Source organism: Adiantum capillus-veneris, chromosome 11 (assembly GCF_014529385.1).
Source record: "Adiantum capillus-veneris isolate H3 chromosome 11, ASM1452938v2, whole genome shotgun sequence".
In the NCBI taxonomy this organism is placed as follows: domain Eukaryota; kingdom Viridiplantae; phylum Streptophyta; class Polypodiopsida; order Polypodiales; family Pteridaceae; genus Adiantum; species Adiantum capillus-veneris.
This window is the reverse complement of record NC_140941.1, coordinates 82,786,089-82,799,955: the sequence shown is the minus strand read 5'-3', so window position 1 is coordinate 82,799,955 and position 13,867 is coordinate 82,786,089.

Below are 13,867 nucleotides of genomic sequence, written 5' to 3'. Positions count from 1 at the left end.
TGCATGGGTATGTACGTATGCACAATCCCTTGCTCCAAAAAACTCCAAACATAGTTTTCCCATCCCCTAGCCTGCTAGATCATTCATGATCAACAGCAACAAAAAGAGATATGAGGCTCAACACGTCACATGTCTCCTCATCCCTCACATACATTACTTGTTCTGCAGACAGCTCATCTTGCTCCACCATCATCAATCGAGCATGATACAATTTAAGACGCAATCCATTTACCCTTGACTTATGTAAATCCCATCCAGGTTAGCTAGCTGATATGTACCATTCGGAAAACACTGCACAACCTTGAAAGGGAGTTCCCACTTAATTTGAAACTTCTTTTGGAAGGTGTTGTCCAACTTACTGTTGTACACAAAACCAAGTCATGCTTCTTGATACCCTTACTTTTGACCTTTTCATTTATCTTTTCTAAAGCCTTGTCTTGCATTTGCCCATAATGTTCCAATGCACTCATCCTATCCAACTGAACCTCTTGTAAGTGTAAGAGCCTCTCTTTGAATGCATCACTAGGCGGCCCAAGTAACTTTTCTAACATCTTGAATGCAGGCAACTCTACTTCCATAGGCTATAGTGCTTCCTTTCCATATACCAAATGAAATGGAGTAAACCCTGTACCTGTCTTCACCGAAGTACGGTAAGACCATAATGCACTAGGAAATTCCAAATCCCAATTCTTTCCTTGGTGCTCTATCACTTTCGAAAGAATTTGTACCAACTCACCATTGAATCTCTCAATTGAGCCATTACATTGTGGATAATAAGGAGTGGTATGCTAGTGCCTAATCTTCATCTTCGCGCATAAAAGTCCAATAGTTTAGCTCTAAATCCTGGCCCCTTATCCGAAAGTAGCTCTAGTGGCACCCCAAACTTGCAACATATTTCATCGTACACAAATTTTTCCACATCCTTTGCAATGATTTTTTTTACTTCTATAGCCTCTGCCCATCTAGAGAGATAGTCCATTGCAGTCAAATATATAGCTTTTGCCCCTACTTGTGATAGGTAGAAGGCCTATTGCATCAGTCCCCCACTTTTCGAACACATCAAAGACCATAATGGTTTTTTGTAGCTCTGGCTTCAACACTCTCTTCCCAAATTCTTGACACCTATTGCAAGACCTACACCAATGGTGAACATCCTTGTGCAAAGTAGGCCATACATACCCCTCTTGCAAGATCTTATGCAAGGTGATCTTTAGAGCAAAATGTCCGCAACATGCACCTTCACGATTCTCTTCCAACACTCTATAAAGCTCCTCCCGCCAAGGTACATGTCTCAACACAAGATCAGTCCCTTTCATGTATAAGACATCACCAATCAATTTGTACCTGGATGCTCTACGCACAAAACCATACTTCTTAGACTTTTGAATGTCCCTCGGAATGATTCCTGTTAGCAAAAACTCAACTTCTTGAGCCAAACTTTCCCGGCCATGATAAAGATGTAAATTGGTCCTCAACACAAATAGATCCCCAATCATGATTTGAGCTACTTCATGTGCCTCTCCATTTAGAGCACGTTCAATGTGTCTGATGCTCCATGCGTCAAACTTTTTTAACAAGCCTTTAATTATGAAACACATTTCCTTAATTGAGGTGTTCTTGCTCTTCCACACACCCAACACTTGCTTCACAACTAACAAGGCATCACCTTTTATGCTCAGACTTCTAATCCCTTGCTTCAAACAAATGTGTAATCCGGCTTCCAATGTAGCATATTCAGCCTCATTGCTACTATGTGCATCCGATTTGAACCCTCTCTTGCATACTAGCTTCCCCTCTGAATCGTAAAGTGCTATACCCCCTGAAGCCGCATCATGGCTCTTTCTATATGAGCCATCAAAGAACAACACATGTGGATTTCTGATCTGTGGTACTTCTTCAACTACCCTTCTCACCACCTCTTCCTTAACAAGGAGGGTATTCTCCTTGTAAGTGAGCATATCAGCTAGGGTAGCCCTTGTACTCTCTTCCACTAAAACAGAGAACTCAAAATCTTGCAGCTCAATTACCCATTTCTTGACCACACTAGTGCCATTAATCAATAGTGGAAAAAAGGTTTAACTCATCAAGAAAACAAAAGGTCATGGTAGCAAGTAATGACAAAATCGTCGAAGCAAATATTACACTGGCCATCACTAGCTCTACTTCCGAGAATTTTCTCTCTGCTTCTAACTTCACTCGGCTTGTACAATACACTGGCCTCATATAATGGCTACCCTTCCCCTTCTGAAATAGCATGGCACCAATGTCATCGTCCCCTACTAATGGATTTACATAAAACGCTTGCTCCCAATCAGGAGCCTGCACGGCTGACAACCCCCCTAACACCTCTTTCACCTCTTGAAACACTTCTTCACACTTGTCATCCCATTGCAATGGATCATGCTTTGCCACTTGTTGTAATGGATAAAGAAGCTATGAAGACAATGGAATAAACCGCACCATGTACTTTACTTAGTGTATAAAAGTTACCAATTGCTTTGTACTCGTAGGTGATGGAAGAAGAATAATAGACTTAACCTTGTCTAGATCAGCCTCAATGCCATTTTTTGACACCATATGGCCCAATAACTTCACCCTTAGCTATGCTAGATGACATTTCTTTGGATTTAGTTGTCCTCCACATTCATCATATCGAGCCAATACCATCTGCAGCTTCTCATGGTGCTCAACCCTACTGCTATATACACAGAAGTCATCCATAAAAGCTTTAACACAACTACCCACTGTGAATGGTTCCAATACACAATTTGCTCTCTCTTGTTAGAAAGATGGTCCATTTGACAACCCAAATGGCAATACCGTGTAGCAATAACAGCCCCATGGCGTAATGAAAGTTATCTTTGTTCAGTCTTTAAGAGCAATCTTCAATTGAAAATAGCCTCAAAAACCATCACACACACTATACCTCTCATAACCTGCCCACTGAATCCAAGATTTGATCGATGAATGGAAGAGGATATGGGTTCTTCTTAGTGGTTGCATTTAAGGGTTTAAAATCTACACAAATTGTCCACTTCCCATCCTTATTTGGACTGACTTCTACTGGACTCACCCATTCTGTGGTCTCCACAGGGACTATGAACCCTACCTTCAATAACTTCTCCACCTCTTCCCTCAAGGCTTCCATTTGCTCTTGACCCATCCTTCTTAGCCTTTGTCGCACTGGCTTAGCACCTTATTTCAGCTCTATATGCATCTCTTCACCCTTGAACTCTGTGATATCTTCATATGAAGTAATGAACAAATCAGCAAAACTAGCCAGCATGTGCAAATATATCTCCTTCTCCTTAGCTGAGAGGTCTCCACTGATCATTTGTGTCATCAATTCCTGCTTCTTTGCCAATTCAACCTTGGTTTGCTTCAGCCCTTCAATCACTTCATAAGGCCATTCACTTTCATCTTCAATCTCATTTGCAAATGAAACTAAACCAGACTCCTGGATTTCTTTGTCCCATCAAAAGAAATGCAACATCAACATCCTCATCACTGTTGCTAGTACTATCACTGTCCTCATCAATCATTGTGGAATAGTCTTCATCACTAGACTCATTCTCATCTTCATAAAGCTCTTCCAATACTTTCCTTGTGTCCATATTATATAGCTTCTTGGCACTTGTCTTTCCATAGAGGCTAATTGTACCACGTCTCCAATCTTGAACAGCTCCCACTATACGTAACCATGGCCTGCCCAGTATAATAGGATATGCTCCCAACCCCGCTGGCATCACATGAAAATCAACCACCACCTTTGAATCATACACCTCCACTTCTAAGTTCTTTACAACACCCAAACATTTTAGTTTCTGATGGTTTGCCAATCTAATCCGAAAGCCTGACACCCCAGTCACTGTAAGACCCATCTTCTCAATGCATGAGTGTGTTATGACACATATTTGGGCTCAGCCATCAACATAACCTTGTCCTATATTTTTTTCTTTTCTACCACACATCTACTATTGGGCAAATGTCTGGTAGCTCATCCATTGCCAACACCTTCACTGAACCTCTCTCTGGCTCTTTCTCCATTGGGTTAACCATCCTCTTCCAGTGTCTCTTTGGCACCATCTCTATAAGCTGCCCAAAAGTACCATCTGCTTTCCTGCTTGTCAGATCCTCCTTCAAGTCATAGCTTAATTACACATCCCCTAGTAAAAAATCTGAAACATGAAACTTGCAACGAGCCCTCCTTTTCCTTTTGGCCTTCACATCCTCGCCTTCATGGCTCTTTCCCTTCTTCTTTCTAGGACCTGGGGCACTTCTTCCTTCTTTGTCCTCTATGGTGCTCTTCTCAATAGGAATCACTAATGTATCCTCCAGCTTTGCTGCCTTCTCCAAGGTGACCACACTTATCACTTTTGTCTTTCCCTTTTCCTCTTGGGTTAATCCATTGGTTCCTTCTTCTCCCTTAATTTCAATGCCATAACCATTTGACCTAGTTAGCACCTTCCTTGGCAATGGATACATGTCTCCCCCCATCCTTGGTGGCTTATCACATTTCGGGCTGATGTGTCCCAACTCTCCACAATTAAAACATGAGGGTGTATGCTGCCTCCAAAATCTACCATTGCTTTGTCCAACACCATTCCTGGGTCTTTCATCACCTCTTGGTTGATTTGCAAACCTCCCTTGACCTCGATTATTTCCCACATTACCTAGCATGTTTAGGCTAAGGTTCTTCATTAAATCTACCACTTGCCTCATGTCTTGCCTTAGCCCATCATCTTGCACTACTGTAGTGACCATTGCTGGCATAACCTGAGGAGTAACAGAAACCATTGGTTCATGATGAACCCCTGGCATGCGACCTTGCAAATAATCCATAGGCTAAAATTCAGACCTCCTAGGTGAAGACTCCACCCCTAGATGGATCATTTTCCTCAGCTTCCACTCCTTGTTCCTTGCCACCTCCAATGCATCTTCATATGTTCTAGGCTTCTTTAGCTCCACTCTCCAATGTATATTCTCCCAAAGACCAGCCAAGAATCTGTCCTTCTTCATCATGTCAAGTGGGGGTACTTGTGGTGCTAAGTCCTTGCACATCCGCTCCCATGCCAATGAAAACTTACGTATGTACGCATCTACTGGCTCACCTTCCTTTTGCACCAAACCTTGTACTTCTTGCCACACTTTTTCAGGATCTTCTGTCTTCACAAACTCCACTTCCAATCCATGCCTTAGCTTGTCCCAACTCAATCTTATAGGTGGATCAGCCACATGCAACTACTCTTCAAATGCTTTGAACCAAACTCGTGCATCACTCTTCAAACAAATATGGAGAAGACGTAACATCTGCGCCAGGTCATGAATCTGGTTGCTAATGTAGGCAACCTCCATCTTTTCCAAAAAGTCTTTCACATCTTTATTATTTCTTCCATGAAATTCCGGATAAGAGAAAGCCATGGCTACCCAAGTTACGATGCTTTGAGAACCCCTTCGAACACACGTGCAAGAACCCAAAACTTTTGACTAACTCAATCACTAGAAAATTCAATGGAGCTTGTCTTTAGATAAGGACAAACACATGTACATCAAATGAGTTTTCATAGTTAATCATCAGAATTACAATAGGCAAAGGCATTATAGTATCTCTCTTAATCTTCTTGGACCAAACATAAAGACTATGTGCTATTGGAAAAAAATCTTGCTGGACACATGAACATTTATCTGGATTCTTTGTGTTAAATGAAAAGAAGTGAATCGAGGTCCGTTTTGATCATCCATTAAAGCCAACCATGAAGCTCCCAAGAAGGCACACCTGACTTATCCTCTGATTTTGCCAAAATTTCAGCAGCATAACAACATAAATGGCTCAAAAGACCAAAAAACCAGCCATCACAACTTGGAAAATTTTTGCCAAAGTTTCCCCAGAAGTAGAGCAGTGAGAACCCAAAATATAGATTGTATATGTATGCATAACCAAGTAGGAATCACTAGTACATAGCTTATTGCGAGGTCACGAAAAGGGTGCTCTAGCCACCTGTATCACCAAAAGGATCTCACATTTGATAATCCCCTAGCTCAATAAAACCTCACGCTATTGACCCTCTTATGAAAGCTTATGCAAATCTCGTATAGTCAACTCTGAGAAATGACTATCTTCCAAACCAAGTCTCAGAAATGACTAGGACTGCCAAATAAAACCAAGTATGGCTCCACAAAGACGTACAATGGCAATATCCACACGTAATGTACAATATCAGACAATACGCTCAAGCATGTGCCAAATGATGCATACCCATGGAAACTTCAAGTGACTTCCACTGTCAGTGTATCACTCTACTCTAACTACCTATACCTGTGTGAATCACTTGTCCCTATAACCTGTAACCTGTAATCCCGAAGCTGAAGGTACTCGAAGAAGATCCTCAGTGGGGGCACCAAAAGAATGTGAGCGGGTTGGAAACACACACAAAGCCTCTATGAAATAAGCCGACACACACTCTTGGAATAACACACATACACATTATGGGGCACCACTCAGCTTACACAACCCACCTGGCCGAGACAGGGAACACACTGATGGAGTGAGAGGAGAGAGACTATCCATTTTCTCACTCCACACAGAGAGAAACGCACACACACACCCCCAAAAAATTTAGCTCAAAAGAGGAGAATTTTTTTTGTTTAGATCTAATTGAGCTTCGGGCAACACCAATGGGGCAAATAGCTCACACAATATGGGTAAAATATGCCAGATACAATCACAAATTAGAGTAGAGGCTTCGCTCATAGGAGAAACTTACATAGCCAAAACAACATAAAAATAATGAGGGATTTGGAAAAATGGACAGCGCCATCACGCTCGGAACAGCCCAAAACCCTAGTCTATAATGTCAAAGTGCTCAAATCCGACCTTGGATGAACAATTTATGGCCAAAACAGGCTCCAAAAACAGCAAAAACTCAGTTGCGGCTGTTCCTCCTCTTCTCTCCACGTTTTTTCTAGTCTTCTCTTAGGTGTTTTAGTTCCCACACTTAGCTTTATTACTTGGGCACCTTTGGCCTTTTAGTTGACCTCAAACGGACCCCGAACATGCCAAAATTTGGCCTCACACTGCATAGTTGTCACCCTGTTGCATCCATCCGCACACCTGGCACTCAACTTTTTCCAAATAATGCATCCGGAAACCACATGAAGTGGCCCCAAAAGATGGTCCTCATGCTAACCTTTGTGAATAATTATCACAAGAAGACAGCCCTGCTGTGTCTTCACTTACCCACATGCAAGTATTGACCCCATTCGACCTCCTAACGCCACTAGATGCCATTTAATGCACCTGCTTACCTCATGGCATCGACCCGTGGATAGATTCCTCAAGAAGTTTCACACGCTACCAACTCCTCATTATTATAGAAAACAACATTGGTACTGGTAATAGTGAAAATCGATGCACTATGTACATGATGTCCTACCTGTACACATGTGGGTTCCAAGTAACCACCTGGCTCTGGAAAATGGAAAATTCTTTATTCGATTCACCATGCATGGGTATGTACAAATGCGTAATCCCTTGCTCCAAAAAACTCCTAGCAACGTTTATACCTACTCAATTTTGCAATGAGGATGGTTACGACATAATTCCCATACAAATGATCTCAACCCTTCAGATTGAAGATGAAGTTCAAGAACCCAAGGACTTACTAAAAGCTCAACAAGTCTTTTCGAACCTCTATTGTGATGCTACTCATGAGTTCAAAGAACATTCAGCTACATCTGAAGATTTTGGATTCGAAAAAGAACATGTGAGAGCCCAACTACTCCTAAAAGGAGGAGAGGAAATTTTTTTTGACTTTCCAAACCAAAAACCAAGAAAACAAAAATGGTATAGAAGGAAAAGAGAAACAAAAAATATAAAATCTAGACCTATGCCATCAGTTTCTAGCAAAACACAGATTCTGATGCAGATAGATGCATATGATTGTGTAAAAGAAAAAATCACGGTTAGATATCCTTCAAACAACAAGCAGGGAACGTAAAAAAGATCAAGGAAAATGAGAAAGGAAATTCAATCAAAACCTAAGCACCAAAATGATGATCATCCATGACACGAGTTGAACAAAAGAAAAAATATCAAGAGTTGAAGAAAAGTCTAAAGGAGGTGTATATCACTGAAATAGAAACAACCGAGGAAGAGAGTAAAGATGTAATGAGTGTTCCATCCCATTACAAGAAATATACTCTCTAAGACTGAAAGATCATAGTGGAACAACCTGTAAGGGAACTAAAAAAGCAGGGTGAGTCATATGACGGACATGAAAATGCAGAGAAAATAGATTTAACTGAACAAGGGGAAAAGCCCAGACTTGCCTACATTGTGAACGACTTGATTGAGGAAGAAGAAGAGTTTTTTCTAAGCTTACTAAAAAAATACCAAGATATCGTTGCTTGGTCTTATAAAGATCTCAAGGGTTTTGATCAAAAAATTTGTCAACATACCATACCTATGAGAGATGATGCGAAACCAAGTATGCAGTATCAAGAGATGATGGATGGTTGGATGGAATTCACATCTGCATCACAGTATAATCAAAGCATCATAGCACAAATGCATTTGTAGATATTGGTGCTTGAATGAATGCAGTCAATTATTCCACTGACAAGAAAGCTACAAATCATTCCTTAGCATCGGGAATATCTTCTATCAAAGGATGCAACAAATACCCAACACTGCCATTGGGAGTGGTTAACTTGAATGTGATAGTAAATGGATTTCCAAGCCCTCATCAATTTATATGCATACCAGATGAACATACCAATGAAACGACGATTCTTGGAATCTTATGGATGCGGACATACAAGGCAGTACCAGATTGGGACACCACTCAACTCAAGCTATCACTTAAAGGAGGACAACTCTTAATTCCAATTTCACCGAGTAAAGAGGAATGGAAAAGCGGAAAATATACCATACTGAAGGAAGTTTCGCATCTAACAACTCAGAGAAAAACATTTTTCAGAAGAGAAACTATCATTAGATGGGTTTGGAAACCAAAGGAGCCTTTATCTTCTCCTCAAATTATAAAGCCGATGAATCAGTGGAAAGTTAAATCTCAAAAAACTCCACCACAACAGTTCATCAATCGAGAACCGAAATGCCAATGCAGAGTTAAATCTCAGCACCCGTCATCATTAGTATGCCAAAGCATCCAAATGGTACAATCAAGCAAAGAGCACATAAATTACAAAATTTTCTATTTAGAAAATATCAACAAGATACCTCAACCACGAAAACCCTTGAATTAACTATTGAAGACCCAACTCTTGCACTGTATACGGATTTGAATTGCATTCACCTTCGAAGCATGGTAGAGACAACCATGGCTATGCATAGACACGATTGTTCAACCCATGCATACAATCGTCTCGGAGTATTCCATCTAGGAGAGGTGGAATGAAACTTCATTAATTAAGGGCAATGTTTGAAGAGGGAGAAAAAAGTTGGATGTTAACGTGTGGTTTTTTGCAAAATTACCTAATAATGCCCTTAAAAATCATCTACAGGGAAATTTCGGCTGATAAAATCTCCCCGATGAGTGTAAATATTGTATATACTATCAAAAATTTCATTACAAAATAGCCCTTTTTATTTATTTTCATTCATGTTTGTTGATATTGGAGCTTAAAAATGAAGAAATCCACCAAAAAGTAATAAAATAGTGTTTTTAGTGGATTTTCTTGATTGTTGATCTTTCAATTTTCTTTTTAGCGCATTTATTATTTTCTTTGATTTTTCAATAAACAGGTACAAATTTAATAATAAATAGCAAATGAGCTCAGATGGAGAAACTAAAAATACATTGATGATCAGAAGGATAAGACAAACAGGCACAAATTTTTTTGAGAAAAAAGACAAACAAAAGTGGGGGGCCTAAATTAGGCCATCAAGGCTTGTTTTTGCGAATTCTTGCAGAATGAGCTAATGGAGTGCGACTGAGGAATTTTTCAAGCCTGCCGTAGATTCATGGCCTATTAGGGCTAGCCAGGGAATCTGGGGAAAACTAGTTTGGAAGTCCGACTATAGATATCTTAGGTAGGCCAAAATCACCTCATTTCTACTAGTCACTCTTGGAGAAGAGAGCTCTCGACCTTCTTTTCGCGCGATTTTTGGAGTTCACAGTCACCCATTTTGAGTGTCGTTTCACACGATACATGAGGGGTAAGTTCTAAACTCACCAAAGAGCATTTCTATGCAGTCGGGTAGTAGGTATAGGTACCGAGAAAAACCCTAGAGTCCCATCTTTGTATAGACTCCTAGAACACAAAAAAGACCACAATAGCATGTAAGCTCAACCGAATTGGACAATATTTGAAATGTACCATGCCCCTAGATAGTAGAGCACTTCCATATCATTAGATGACCATTTGGCAGGGATCCAGGGGGTCCCCAAGTAGATAATCTAGGTTTTTACCACATGCCATAATTGAATTCTGACTCCACGGCCAGCATATAGACAAGATCTATACACAATGTACCTAGATAGTTTCAAGAAAACAATCAAGGAAAGCTCTCTAACAGCACAAAATCGCTCACAGACTACAAAGCATCAATTTTGACATATGGAGTCAAACTGACTCCGAATGAGCCCAAATTCGATGAGCAACATCAAGACTATGTAACGGACAAGTCCATGGCTTCAACTATGACCAAACATCTCTACACACCAAGTGGTAACAAAAACGGGTAATTTCAAAGTCGACAAGAGCACAAAGTTATGCCGACATGACTCAATCTTACCAAACCCATTTTAGGACTTGTTTTAGATGTAATAAAGATGTGTAGGTCATAAAATTGTCATTTGAAGCATAACATTCAGCTACTGTAAATAATTGTGATTATTTACTTTTTTTGAAAAATTGGCTTGAAAATCATCATCATGCTTCACCTATCACTATTACACATCTACCTCATGTCACAATTCAAAAGTGAGCCCAAAATGTCAAGTAATTCTTAGATTTTATAAAAAAATACACTTCATAGCCTTTTTACTAAAGATTACACCGACGTGCGTGGGGTAGATGTTGTTCAATACAATATTGATTTAAAGCTTGCACCTAAGGTTCAAAAGCTACAAAGGCTAGGAGTCATCAAGGAGCAGGCTTTACTCAAGGAGGTAAGAAAGCTTCTAGCAGTAGTTTTCATTTATCCAGTGGAAAATTTAGAGTGGGTCTCTCCTGTTTTTTTCACTCCCAAAAAGAATGGAAAGTGGAGGGTGTGTGTGGATTACCATCCACTCAATGAGGCTACAAAATGAGATCATTTTCCCCTCCCATTTCAAGATGAGATACTAAATGAGGTAGCTGGTCATGAGAAGTATACGGTGTGTGATGGCTATTCAGGTTACTTTCAAATAGGTATTGCGTTGGAGGACCAGTTGAAAACAACCTTCATCACTCCTTGGGGTTGTTATGCTTTCAGAGTCATGCCATTTGGCTTTACAAATTCTCCTGTAACCTTCCAACACTTCATAAACATGGTGTTTCAAGCATTATTTGGAAAGTCAATTAGGGTGTTCATTGATGATTTTTTCATTTATAGTTCAAAATCATTGCATGTACAGAGGGTAGAAGATGGATTGAAGAAGCTCTATGACATGGGAGGTCAACTCAACCCTGACAAGTGCCACATAGGTGAGGATGGAGTGATCTTGCTTGGTTGCAAAGTTTATTACAAAGGCATCGAGGTGGACCCTTGAAAGTCAAAGGCTCTTTTTGAGCTACCTTCATCGAAGAGTCTGAAGGATTTCATCTCATTCATTCAAAAGTTAAAGTATATGTCAGACTTCATTCACTTAGCCTTAGAGTTACGTCACCCTTTGCAAAAGTTGACACAACAAGTCGAGTTTGTTTGGTATGATGAGCTTGAAGAATATTTAGGTAACATCAAAGTCATTCTGACAGAGCTACCAACACTCATGCCTCCTTGTTGGGAGTACACATTCTTTGTTAGCTCTAGCATTGGGAAAGAAAACAATTGGTGTTGTTTTGCTACAACAAGATCCCCACAGTACCAGGATGCGACCCATCTATTTTGCTAGTAGGGTCATGAGTGCCTTGGAGAGAGGCTACACAAAGGCAGAACTCATGATTCTTTCTCTCATGTTTGTAGTGAGGAAGTTTAGATCCTACATGCTACCAAAACCTTTTGTAATTCTCATGGCAAAAAATTTGTTCCCTTTGGTGTCATCTCAAATGCATCTTAGTACTAGGATCTCAAAGTGGTTTATAGAGTTGCAAGAGTTCCAATACTCTTTCGAGGTAGAAGATAGTGTGCATGAACAATTGGCGGGGATCCTCACTTATAGGGTATATGAGAAGGAGATTAAGGTGCCTAAAATAAAGACCCTACCATTGCCACCACCAAGAAGTATTCCTAATTCTTTTACCTTGTTCTTTGATGGAACTTTTTGACGAGCAATAGGAAATGCGGGGGGAGGGCTAGTGTTGCTCAGCCCAAGTGGAGAGGTGGTCATGAAAGAGAAGGTCAATCTATCAGGTTCAACTAGCAACAATGAAGTAGAATACAACACACTACTTCATGGTTTAAAGATGTTCATTGGCCAAGGTATACAACATTTCATGCTAAAGGGGGATGCACTTCTTATTGTGAAGCAGATTTTAGGCACTTGGGCATGCAAGAATGAAAGATTAAGGACAAACGTTCATGCCATTCGTAGGTTGTTTAATCAGTTTGAAGAAGTGCAACTATATCATATTCCTAGGAAACAAAATGAAGATGCCAATTTACTTGCTCAACAAGAAGTTACATGTGTTGAGAAAGAACTGCAGGTCATCATGGTGGCAGAAACTATCAAGTAATTGAGATACCAGGGATTGGAGTCATTGGCTCCCATTATTGGCTACGTTTTGGAGGGCGAGTTTCCAGAAGACTTCACAAAATCTCAAAAGAGGAGACTCATGAAGAAGGCAAGTTTCTATCTCTTCCTAGAAGGCTCCCTCTATCAAAGAGGGAAGGATCAAGTGTGTAAAAGAGTACCAACTATCGAGGAAATTCTAGCCATTCTAAAAGGTTTGCATGAAGAGGCATGTGGTGTTCATTTTGCCCAAGAATTATCAGCCGTGAAGAAGATATTGCTTGCGGGATATGTTTGGCCAAGCTTGCATGTGGATGTCCAACATTGGTTTAAAAGCTGTCACAACTATCAGGTAAATAGAAATAGAGGGATGGTGCATGGTTCAAGGAAAATAGTGCTTGCAAATGGACCCTTTGAAAAGTGGGGCATTGCTATGGGTCCTCTATCTAGAACAAAGAATGATAAACTCTACATTTTAGTGGTTGTGGACTACATGACTAGGTCGCGGTAGAGGCTCAAAGTGTGGCAAGACAAAATGGGAAAACAGTGAGCAGGTTTGTCTACACTAATATATGTTCTAGATTTGGCACACCTCTAGAGATTGTTTTGGATAATGGTCCAGGGTTCAAGAAGGGTTTACTCAAAGAACTTTTTGAAGAGCTTCAAATTCTTCATCATCATAGCACACCCTACTACCCACAATCAAATGGTTTGGTGGAGAAGGCTAATGGTGTCATTGCACGCATCATTAGAAAGATGGTCCAAAACAAAACAAAGTTATGGGATGGTTGTATGGTGCCTTGTGGGCATATCGAACAACATGCAGAGAGGCAGCAGAGTTCACGCCATTTCACTTGGTGTATCGTCATAATAATCAATATCTAATTCTCTTAAATGATTTTCTCATGTTAAACTGATCATTTAATATGGGGAAGTGCCAGGGGAGAAAAAGCTAGAATATTGGTTAAGCTAGCAGACTGGCCACAATAGGGATCCAAAGGAGGGAAAATAGGGATCCAAAAGGGGGGCCATCT